Raw genomic sequence first — 13,006 nt, 5'->3', positions numbered from 1 at the left:
GCATAGCTGGGGATAGTGTGGCCAGCTTGACATCACTTGTGTTGGGGGCACCGGTGGTGGCCTGAATGCTCTACCAGCAAAAACAGGGCCATGTGTGGTTCTCATGAGCGCCGTTTTTGCTGACAGAGGGTTGCAGGAGGCTGTTGCAGTCGAAAACAGAGCTCAGGAGGGCTGGCCCCATGGGCCAGATCTAAACACCCCACGGGCCAGATTCAGCTTGCGGATCTTGTGTTTGACACTTCCGGTTTAATACAAGTCATAAATAGCACAATTGGGGTGGGGGAGGGTTGGAACAACTCTCCATCCAAAACTTTGTAGAATTTCTCCATCCATGTAGAAATCCAATGGTTAGCATTTGTTACCCATAATTTTTTTTAAAAGGAGGAGACATATTAAATAAAATCTTATGTGTGATTCATCTTCCTGCATGACTCAGATATATTTTCAACTTCATTCAACTTGGATTACAACACAAGATTCAAAAGTCACAACTGCTTAGTTGTTATACACTATTTTTCCAAATATCTACAGCTATCAAGTAAGGCTGATCTTACCAGATTTACCATTGTTAATTGCTGAACAATAATCACAATGTTGACTCCCAACGGGGTTACATCCCTCATAAGGACAGAATTTGTACTGCTTTTCTTCAATAGGGATGCTTCAGAGGGGGGCAAAGGTGTGTTTATTTGCACTAGTCAAGGTCCGCTTAGGCGCATAGATCAAATGTCTGCAAAGAGCAGCCTCTGTGTTTGCTATCTTGTTTGTTTTTGCTCTCTTTCTGGTCTGGACAGCTCTGCCTAAATTTTGCCTGTCATTTTTTCCAATCAACTAACATACTCAGATACAGAAAAACCCTAAGTTTGATTTTTTTTGGGTACTAATAACTACTATGTACTAAGGATTAACTACTTTCATCGGCCAAGCCTACTATGAAGGGCAGCTTTGCAATGTCTATACTGGCTGACTTACTGCAGACAGCAAATGGGCAGGATATTGTCTATCTGCAGCTTTTTACATTGGCTAGCTAGCGATAAAATCTTCATTGATTCATGAGCACCTGGAAAGGAGGAATGCTGAGAACATTGGTATGGTGGCATATAACAATGAAGAGGTCAAGGCTGGTGGGGGGGGGGAAACCCTGTATAGAAATGTGTTATGACACTCCTACATGTCTTCTGAGCCTTGAAAGAGCATATTCTGGGCTGCTGCTGTCAGCATTGGCTTGCGAATAATAGAATATCAGCCTCTTTCATGTAACTGCCAAAGAACCTGTTTTGCAACCATAAAAAAGTTTTGTCTTTTTGCCTGACAGTAGCAATTAGTGCAAGGCTGCAAGCTAAAATATAATTTCTTTGGAAATAATTTCATTTTTAAGGGATAGGCTCCCCAAAGAGCAAGTTATTTTAGGGTGCAAAACCTCTTTTTATTCAAAGGTATTTACAGTAATTGTGAAAACATGCTAGATAATGATTTATTAATAATTGCATTGAGCTACATAAGATATATTGTGAGACAAGGTCTTCCATTAACGGGACTGTTTTATTTACTTGTGGATGTTCAATCTTGTACATTTATGTATAATTAAATCCCTAGGTCCAGACAGTATTCCCCCAAGAGTCCTTGAAGATGAATTTCTGCTGTTTTCAGAAAGTCTCTCACCACAACTCCTAACATACTTAGCTTTCATGGGATATAACAGAAGACAGGCTAACAGGTGGTTAAGAAACAGGAAACAGAATAGGAATAGATGTGAATTTCTCACACTGTTGACATGTGCAAAGTCTCTGTCGCATATCTAACATGCTTTGAAGGGGATGACTTCCTGAGACCAAATACAATTGGTCCTTGGTTTATAACCACTCATTCAGCAACCATTCATACTTTGAATTTATCCCATTGCCATCCTGCTGCTCAAGTAGGTGAAAGGTGGCTTAGATATTAAAAGTGTTGAAGTGGAGTTTACCCTCTTATTTCATTACAAGTTCTCTCTTGTAGATAATCGGGTACGTGGAGGAGGAGCCTTGGGATCACACAACCCTGATCAACAATCTGCCCAGTTCAAATATATTGTGGAACCATCCCCTCCCATCCAGTCAAGTTCTATTTCTGTTATGCAGTTTTAAGGAAGCCCTGAACCCAGTATTCAGAGTTACTTTATTCAAGATATTTTAAAGAGAATATTCATCTATTGATTGATCTATATAGTAGTTACTGTCTTGGAATGAGAATGACAAGTTCAAGAGCATCCCACAAGGTATTTACTGTGTTTTTCAATTGGTGTGTTTCATAGCAATTAATGCAAATTACAAATAACATACAGTACTCACCATTTGGGATTATTATGGAGGAAAAAGCAGATCTAATTACCAAATTCTGCATATATTATAATTTGGAAAGCAGATCTGGAGCTCAATCTTCCACTCCTTTCTAGCATAAACCTTTTTACAAAGCTCAGGTTAAATGCCAAATAGAACTGTCTTCAGAACCTAAAGTGGGCCAAAATATTTTATAGGATCCAGATTGGGTCATTGACACAGAACTAAGAGATCTAGTCTTCCTAGGCTATCAGACTCATGCCGGAGCCCATCCTCTGGGAACTTCTCTCTCACCAGAATATGTGAGAGAGAACATTCTAGTGAGAGAAAAGTTCCCTGAGGATGGGATCCAGCATGAGTCTAAAAGCTTAGAAGACTAAACCTGTGGTCCCAGTGACAGACCCATATTGGATCCTGCAACATTATCCTGGCCTTCACTGGTGACAATATTTTATCTTCTGCAACAGAAAATTCCATAAGCATTTGTGCTTACAGTCTAAAATGAAAATAAATCCATAAATTAAATAAGCAAAAGTTCATTGCAGTTCTACAAGGTTAGTTTCATAATAAGATAACTTTTTTGCTCTGGCCATTATTAGGGTCAACTCTGTCTATGCAAGATGGAGGGTGGCTGGCTACTCTTTCCTCCCCCTCTTATGTGGTTGTTGAATTGGAGGGTTATTAGGCTGTTGCAATGAACCAGAAGTCACATTCCTTACTTTTTTTCAAAATTTTCTCATCCCATCTGTTAAACCCAACCAACCAACTAACCAACCAACCAACCAACCAGAAAAATAATCCTCTGTTCAACTTTAGTGTCCACATATAATCTTTGGTGTCATTCAACATGCAGAGCATTTTAACAGGGAGAAAGAAATACACATTTTTCTGTTTAACATCTTTTACATTTTCAGTTATATCACTGTTGGACTTTTGCCTCTTTCCCTCTCCCTCAACTTTTTAGAAATCTCAGAATCTAAGCTTATTTTTAAATATTTGCTTGATTGCTGTCTTCTATGAGTTATAAAAACAATATTAAAATGATTTTCCTCAAAATCCAGTGGTATATAACTGAAATCATAAATTACAGTTTTTGTATTTCTAAGGACAAAATCTGAAAGCTTTTATTAGTATAATTTAGAAAGTTTTTAAAATGCTTTCAAATGAAACTTGGCATTTTCTCTCCCTCTTTTTTTCTTGACTACTCAGCAAACATACATGAAGTGCTGTATTTGTACTATTAAAACCTTTCCCATTCACTTCCCTAATTGCTAACTTCCATTGTATTTATTTTAAAGAAAAAAACAGGAAAAACAAGCTGAACCTGAGCAAGCAGCAGTTACCAAATCTGGAATCCGTGTAATATAGCTTGGGAATTTGGACTGATGCAGTTACTTCTCTATATAGGATCATCCATACCTTTAGGCTGAAAGGAGCAGCTGTCTTAGCCAATAGCTACCTAGTGCCAGGAAAAGGACTGTGTTTGTATCTCACTCTGGGAGGCTTCTCTTAAGCTGCTGTAGAAGATATTATCTTACCCTTCAGCTGAAATGAAATCTCTGAGGTTTAGTATTGCCAATGTGTGCGAAATGTTTTGTGACAGGCAGGAGTATCTATCTGTATTCCTACATTACAACATTAATTGGAAAGGATCTATCTATCATCTCAATTTATTTGGGTTGTGCTGTAAATGATTTTATCCAAAGCCCTGTTAGTAATAGTAATTGGAATTGGTGATACCTCTTTCCAAAAAAAAATTGCACTCTTAAACTCTTTTATAAGTATAATCTTTATTGTCATTGTACTTAAATACAACGAAATTGGTATATAGGAAATAGTGGTAGTGTGGTCATAATCATAGAGAGAAGAGAGCTATTAGTAATAGATTCCATGTAATACATAATGTTATTTCAATTGCCAGAGTCTAGGCCAGAGGCTATAGGAGAACAGCTATAAATGTACTGCCAACTCATTGTCTACCTTTCACATATTCTGAAATCAAGATTCAGAACAATCATATTTTAATATTCTTCAGTCTTGACCTGAAATTATTTCTCGATGTATGTAATTTAAGATTTAGATTGCATCCATTCCTGGTGAAGTCAAGATAAACTGGACTTTAAGAGCACTGTAAGACATTAACTGCAACAGTTTTCAGTCTTAATATTGAAACTAGTATTGTAATGTCAATATTAAATTACAATAAGCATGAGAAACAAGTGGGTTGATGTATATTAATACATCAGTGCATTAACCTTTTATCTGATGCTAAGAATTATTTTGGGATGGTATGTTCCTTTGACAGTCTTTAGACACAAAAGGCTGCAAGAAATATGGTTGGGTTAACCAACATCATTAACCTTGGACTATTTGAACTTTGGGCAAAGGCATCCTGAAAATCTTTGCTCCAATAGGTTACTGCCTTTCAATTGCAAAATCTTTTGCATTACATGTTTGCTGGCTTTGTACTAGGTGGTACAAAGGTGGTAAATTAGAGGTTGGCTGGAACCTGATGATGATGATATATTATGGAGTAACAAACTTTGGAATAATGTTTTACAATATCAAAAAAATCATTGTTTCACCAATTCTTAGAAAATGGGAAATGCCAGCACTAAATGGGAAATGTCAGCATTTCTTTTCCCCCTTCTTTCTTTTTGCTGATTTGTGTGCACTCCTTAAGTAGAACCAAATGGCTTGAGGAAACAGTCAGTGGAAGGAAGAAGTCTGCCTCAGAGCTGTCCTTGTGTGCCTTGGGGCTCTTGCCTTTCTCCACTCCTGTTTAAAATCTATATGAAGTCACTGTGTGAAGTGTTTTTATGGCATTGGGTGAAGTATCAACATTCTGATGATAACTTAGCTGTATATATCTGCCCTGGCTGGCCAAATGATGTTTTGGAAGTTGTGTCTCAGTGCCTGAAGGCAGTGGGATGTAGTTGGGAATAAACATGCTTCAACAACCCTAACAAGATGGAGTGCCTTTGGATATTAGAGTCTCCTGCATTTAGTGATTTCCCTTCCTTAGTTCTGGGATGGGATGACACTATTCCAGAGAAAACTACAGTAGTGTGCAATTTGGGGTCCTCATGGCTCCTGCCACAGTAGGTGACAATAATGGCTAAGGATGGTTTTGCACAACTTCGTTATGCACCAGTTGCACATTTCCGTAGATCAGGAGGCAGTATGCATGATCACCGATGCTTTGATCATCTTCTGAGTGTATTACTGCAATGAGATTTACAGGGGGCTGCTGTTGAAGTATATCCAGAATTTTCAATTGGTCCAGTATGAGACAGTGGAGATAATTATGGGTATGCCTCATTAGACCCATGTCACACCTTTGCTTCACCAGATCCACTGACTCCCAATTTGCCAGTAAGTATAATTCAGCATACTGGCAATTTCCTATATTACACTACATAGCATAGGACTGACTTACTCCCATTGTTTTTGTATCTATCAAATTAGGTCTGGCAAGAGGGACAGGATCTACGTCCTGACAATTAGGAATTGTCATCTAGTGAGACTTGGGAAGTTTGCCTTTATATAGTATGTCTATCCTCTGGAATTGAAAATTGTCCAACCTTAGGTTGGACCTGACCATGCTCAGCTTTCAGAAAGTCTTGAAGACCTTGTTGAAGAATGATTGTGTTTAGTTCATTTTGATATCTATTATTTATATTGTATTTAGAATGTGAGGTGTTTTCAGAATATTTTCTCTCTTTAGTAGCTGGGCTGGTATATTTCTTGCTCAGCTGCAGTGCAGGAGAAACGGTTTTGAAGATACCATTCAGCTGGAAATACCAGAACTTTGTGGAGCTTGGAGGTGAGTAATTTTCCCATTAGAGATAATTCTTATCTCTTCATGCTGACTCCTGAGTTACAGACATCCTAGAAAATCCTGTAGGAAGACTGCTGGCAATACAAAATGAGCAGGAATGAAATTGACAATACTCTTTCAGTATATAGTTTTTATTTTACAGCATTTGTATATTGTTTGAATGCATAGGCTGTGACTAGCATGTAATTTAAAGTTAATAACCCCCCAAAATATCTCACCTCAGCCTAAGTCAAACAATCATAGCCATAAAACTAGGTGGTAGTCTACAATTCACTCAGATTTAATGCATTTTGAAATGGCACTTTATTTGTATTTTTTACAGCTAGAAATCACAAGTAGGAATTTCTCACTTTAAGTAGATTAGAGCTAATACAGATATTCTTGAATTTAAGCCATGCTGCGATAAAACAGTGGTTTACGAACACCATATTTTCTTAATCTGAGGAACATTTTTCAGTGGCTATATACAGGTAGTCCTCGAGTTACAACAGTTCATTTAGTGACAGTTCGAAGTTATAAAGGCACTGAAAAAAGTTACTTATATGACCATTTTACACACGATTGTTGCAGCATCCCCATGATCATGGGAGCAAAATTCAGACACTTGGCAACTGGCATGTATTTATGACAGTTGCAGTGTCCTGGGGTCATGTGGTCACCTTTTGCTTCTGACAAGCAAAATCCACGGGGGAAGCCAGATTCACTTAACAGTTGTGTTACTAACTTAACTGCAGTGATTTGCTTAACAGCCATGGCAAGAAAGAACGTAAAATTGGGCAAAAATCACTTAACAACTGTCTCACTAGCAACAGAAATGTTGAGCTCAATTGTGGTTGTACATTGAGAACTACCTGTATATATCCAACTAGTGATAGATAAAGCGAAAATATGCAGGGAGGTATCAAAAAAGTTAAGGTGATATATGTGACTGTGTGATTGGGACCCTGCCCTTTGTGTATAAAAAGAGTGGAATTTTATTATGCTATTGCAGATATCATCTTTTTTCTGGTGAACTTCCCTAAAAAAGGTCAACGTATAATTATTTTAGAAATAAATATTAAAAATGGCCACACCTTACATAAATAGCTAGTGTATAATAATGTAATTGTGTTTCACTAATTCCAGTTCTCTGTCAGTTAACGGTACCTTCAGTACTCTGTCATGTAAGGGGAACAGCATTTTCCACTCATGAATTGTGATAAAAAAAAAGAATTTTTCCCCCCTATGTATCTAAGTTTTGTAGTTATCCAAAGTAACTGGTTGAAACAATAATTTATAAAGTTTTTTCAAATAAAAAACAAATTTACTGTTGTCATCACTTGAGATATCCATTATAAAACATACAAATCGTCTAAACAAGAATTAGAACAGATTGGAATATCTACCTATAGTTCTGGATCGTGTGATTACCAGAAAAGATGGTGCAATATATCTAAAGCTTTATTTTGTAGATTTATTTTGTAATAATATAGGAAAAGGAGATTAAAGTGTTTGTTGTTGTGAACACTGAACTGCCTCAAAACTCCTCTTCTTATATTTGCTCTTTGTCTTAACCAAAGGAAGCAGAGGAATATTTATATAGTTCTATGTCTGCATTGTGTCTCATTTTAAGATAAAATAAGCTACTTTTGCACAACATTCTACACGATAATGCAGTCAGCTATATTTTAGCCAAGCTTATTGTGTGAGTTCTTAATGTGGGATTGAATAAACCATGATCAAATAAATTATAAAATATGTACCTATAGAAATGAAAAAAAAAATTGTGAAGCCACAGTATTTAAAAGTAAGAGAAACTGATTATATTCTAAGGAATTGCCGTAACTGGAAATAAAATGGGGGCATTTGGCAAGCCTAGTGCAAAGTAAGATCTTTTAAAAACTATATTACCTTTCTCTTTTAAAAGTGCACTAAAAACACTTCTGCCAAAAATTCTACATCTCAGATTTCTTGATAACTCTACATGTCATATTTTTAAAATAAACATATGCAAGCTATAAATTCTCTATATTTTTGGTGATCAGATGCAGAATCACTTGAACAGATCAGAAATTCACAGTTGCATTAAATATTATCATCTAACTGAATAGCAAACGGAAAATTACAACGTCTCAAAACATATTCTTACTAAGGAATAATTATAAATACATCATAGCTATAGAAGGCATGCTCATCAACACTGTATTACATAATTACAGAATAAAAGAATAAGAAAATGTTGCTACAGACTAATTAAAGGAGAGACAAAAGTGGTGTACTGAACCAGCCAGTAACATTTTAAACTCCCTCTTTTTAGAAGAGTTCAAGCTTTGCTATAGTATAACAGAAAAGGCCTTTGGAACACACATAGAAAACATGTTTCAACAAAATTAAAACTTAAAAAAAACTACTAACAACATATAAAATTGCCAATTAATTACCCAGTGTAAAGTTTGCACTGCCAGTATACAAGGAAAGGAGAAATGCATAGCCCTCCAGAAGTAGCTGAATTTGAGCTTGCAGCAACACAAGCCAACACAGCCAATCGCAAGAATACTAGAAGCTGTAATTCAGGGACCCCAGAAAATGACAGGTTCTCCATCCTGTTACCTGAATCCATAGAACAGGATCCAGGTTGCTATGAAAGGGGAGAGATTTTGGATGCTTTATCATTAGAACATTCTTTTTATTAGAATTACAATTCCCCCAATGGAGGATCTCCACAGCAGAATATATGTAGAAAATAGTAACAAACTAGATATCCTGTGGCCTGTTGGCTAATTGTTTCTGAGATATTTTCTTACCTAAACAGAGAAATAGAATGACAGTGGGCATGTAAAAACCAAAACAAATCTTGTGGGAGCTGGAGCAACTTCCTACTTCCTGCTGACTTCCCCATTATCTTTTTTTTGAAGAACACTGGCAGGGAGTCTTGGAAATGACCATCACATGACCGTGGCTGACCATAGCAAAGTGGCAGCACAGCAGCATGGTAGCATCGAAACAATCACAACTTTGCCAAAATCTGGGAGTCATGGGTCCCAGATTTTGGATGCATTCTGGAAGTATTTGAGGTATATTGACTCAAAAATTGTTGCCCTTTGATGCGCTGTTTTGCTCAACTGAAGATTACAACTAATCAAAAGGACACAAGAATTTTAGTAGTATATAAAGGTGAAACAAAAAATTAGAATATCATGCAAAAGTTCATTTATTTTAGTAATGCAACTTAAAGGGTGAAACTAAGATATGAGATAGACTCATTACATGCAAAGCAAGATAGTTCAAGCCATAATTTGTCATAATTTGAGCTGAGGTGGCGCAGTGGTTAGGGTGCAGTACTGCAGGCCACTTCAGGTGACTGTTATCTGCAGTTCAGCGGTTCTAATCTCACTGGCTCAAGGTTGACTCAGCCTTCCATCCTTCAGAGGTGGGTGAAATGAGGACCCAGACTGTGGGGGCGATATGCTGACTCTGTAAACCGCTTAGAGAGGGCTGAAAGCCCTATGAAGCGGTATATAAGTCTAACTGCTATTGCTATTGCTACAGCTCATGATAACTCCAAATCCACAATCTTAGAAAATTAGAATACTACATGCAATCAATAAAACAAGGATTGTACATAGAACAATATTGGACCTCTGAAAAGTATAAGCATACATATGTACTCAGTATTTGGTTTGGGCCCCTTTTGCAGCAATTACTGCCTCAATGCGGCGTGGCATGGAAGCTATCAGCCTGTGGCACTGCTGAGGTGTTATGGAAGACCAGGATGCTTCAATAGCGGCCTTCAGCTCTTCTGCATTGTTCAGTCTCATGTCTCTCATCTTTCTTTTGGCAATGCCCCATAGATTCTCTATGGGGTTCAGGTTAGGCGAGTTTGCTGGCCAATCAAGCACAGTAATCCCATAGTCATCGAACCAGGTTTTGGTGCTTTTGGCAGTGTGGGCAGGTGCCAAATCCTGCTGGAAAATGAAGTCAGCATCCCCATAAAGCTCGTTTGCAGAAGGAAGCATGAAGTGCTTCAAAATCTCCTGGTAGACGGCTGCATTGACCCTGGACTTAATGAAGCACAGTGGACCAACACCAGCAGATGACATGGCTCCCCAAATCAACACAGACTGTGGAAACATCACACTGGACTTCAAGCATCTTGCAGTGTGTGCCTCTCCATTCTTCCTTCATATTCTGGGTCCTTGGTTTCCAAATGAGATACAAAAGTTGCTCTCATCAGAAAAGAGGACTTTGGACCACTGAACAACAGACCAGGTCTGTTTTTCTTTAGCCCAGGTAAGACGCTTCTGGCGTTGTTTGTTGTTCAGGAGTGACTTCACAAGAGGAATATGACATTTGAAGCCCATGCTCAGGATCCATCTGTATGTGGTGGCTCTTGATGCACTGACTCCAGCCTGTCCACTCCTTGTGAAAGTCCCCAACACTTTTGAATGGCCTTTTCCTGGCAATCCTCTCCAGGCTGTGGTCATCCCTGCTGCTTGTGTACCTTTTTCTTCCATACTTTTCCCTTCCACATAACTTTCTATTAATGTGCTTTGATACAGCAGTTTGGGAACATCCAACTTCTTTTGCAATTACCTTTTGATGTTTTCCCTCCCTATGGAGGGTGTCAATGATGGTTTTCTGCACAACTGTCAGGTCAGCAATCTTTCCCATGATTGTGATTCCCACTGAACCTGACTGAGAGACCATTTAAAGGCTCAGGAATCCTTTGAAGGTGTTATGGCTTAATTAGCTGATTAGAGTGGGACACTTTGAGCCTAGAATATTGCATCTTTTCACAATATTCTAATTTTTTGAGATTGTGGATTTGGGATTTTCATGAGCTGTAAGCCATAATCATCACAATTATGACAAATCACGGCTTGAACGATCTTGCTTTGCATGTAATGAGTCTATCTAATATATTAGTTTCACCTTTTAAGTTGCATTACTGAAATAAATCAACTTTTGCACGATATTCTAATTTTTCGAGTTTTACCTGTAGATACACATGAGGCAATTCTAAAGAATGCTGGAAGCCTTTGTATATAGTACAGCCAAGGAATTATTTTGATTCTAATCTTTTGTCAAGGTATAATAGAACATGGCGTAACTAAAATCTACAGGAATACTGTAGGCAGTGTGTGTCAACACAAATATACAAGATTAGTCATTCAAATGTCAAACTTCAAACTATTTTTCTAATAACTTTGCAGTGAACAGGATTAAGTCAGGAACTTTTAGGAAAGGAAAGGAGACACAATGAAATTACATATTTGTGTGATCTGTAAATTATGTGATGCTGCTTATTCTATTTATTATTTATCACAGAGAGAAGGCTGAGCTGCAAATGGAAAGGAAAAAATAAAAATGAATAACTGATAATAATTCACATGAAGGCTGATATTCTTTAAAAAGTAAAAAAAAATGTATATATTAATGCTTTTTAATGCTCCATACTTTGGAATATTTCTGTCACTATTTCATTTCACTTGCCATATTAGTTGTTTGCACAATTAAAGTCTAAATATTTGTATCATGTACCATTTGTGACTAATAGATTTGAAATAACTTGCGAAATCTACTCCCTAAACATACATAGTACCCTTAATTTAATCTCCCTATCATCTGATCAATTATAGTCCTAACAAAAAATACCTCAGAGCCAAAAAGTCTTATTTCAGGTCTGTTGCAAAAATTGATATTTATTTTATATGTTTTTGTTCCTTCTTGAAAAAGGAAAAGAATCATCCTGAATGTATGGATACCGGTATATGTAATCACTAAAATTGTTAAATGCTGATGTGAACTTGTCTTTATATAGTACTTTAATGAAAGTATAAGGAGTTTGACAGGCCTACTTGATAAGATTTTATAATTCCATCTGACAGATTATGAAGGAATTGAAATGAGATGATTTCTTGAAAGCAGCTATGTCTTGTGCTATAAAAGTGGAGGAAAAATATGTGATCCAAGGAAAAGATGCAATTGCTTTAAAAAGGCAGAGATTTTTAAATCACTGAATTTATTTAAATATTTTGATAAACATAAAGATAACTTTACTGGCCTTTTACTAATTATATCATAAGTCAGGACAAATGGAGGACTTTTAGTACTCTTTTAATTTTTATATTAATATGTTCCTGTCTAACGTTCACATTATTTTCTCCTTTCATTGGGTTTAAATAAAGCTTACTTCAACTTATAGCGAAAGCTTGGTTTCGCAAAACCATTAATATTAACTTATACATTTATTAAAGGATAATCTTTGGCTAATTAGAACTGCAAAGCACCGAAATAAGCATGATTGTTACTTTTTATTTCTCTCTCATTCACTGATAGGCTTCTGTTGAATTACGCAACCCCTAGAGACTGGATTTCTGGAGTATGATTTTAGGGTTGGAAGGCAATCATAACAATTTCTAGATTTATTATACGGCACGATAATCTGAAAAAAGACAAAAAAATTACAAGTAGTCCTCAGTTACTGATTGCCTCACTTAGCAATCATTTGAAGCTATGAAAATGCACTTACAACCTTTGCGTTTTAAGGGGCCCTTGGTCACATGACCAACATTCAGGCACTTTATAACTGGTGCATTTTTATGACTATTGCAGTATCCCATTGTCGCATGATTACCATTTTCATGCTTCCCTACCAGTTTGAGACAAGTAGAGTTAATGGAAAACATGGCACTAAAGTTGTAAGTCACGGACAGATTATTTTCACGTAGCAACCACGTGCGTAGTGACAGAATTCCTGGTGCCAGCTGTGGTTGCTAACACAAGACCACCTGAAGTCAGATCTGATTGATATAATTTCTTATAAGTTATATCTTAAGGGCCCCAAGATATTCTGCCAATTTTAATA

General features: G+C 37.0%; 1 long non-coding RNA gene across 1 annotated transcript; it reads left to right on the top strand.

Moving 5' to 3' along the window:
- Positions 1-449: 449 nt before the first annotated feature.
- On the top strand, positions 450-6,692 carry LOC116508532. Its single transcript, XR_004255357.1, has 3 exons — positions 450-1,088; positions 1,999-2,257; positions 6,046-6,692. It is a non-coding gene; the product is annotated as an uncharacterized LOC116508532 (long non-coding RNA).
- The last annotated feature ends 6,314 nt before the right edge of the window (positions 6,693-13,006 follow it).

Source organism: Thamnophis elegans, chromosome 4, assembly GCF_009769535.1.
Source record: "Thamnophis elegans isolate rThaEle1 chromosome 4, rThaEle1.pri, whole genome shotgun sequence".
Lineage (NCBI taxonomy): Eukaryota > Metazoa > Chordata > Lepidosauria > Squamata > Colubridae > Thamnophis > Thamnophis elegans.
Note: the sequence above shows the minus strand (reverse complement) of the source record. Positions and strands in the feature narration are given on the sequence as shown.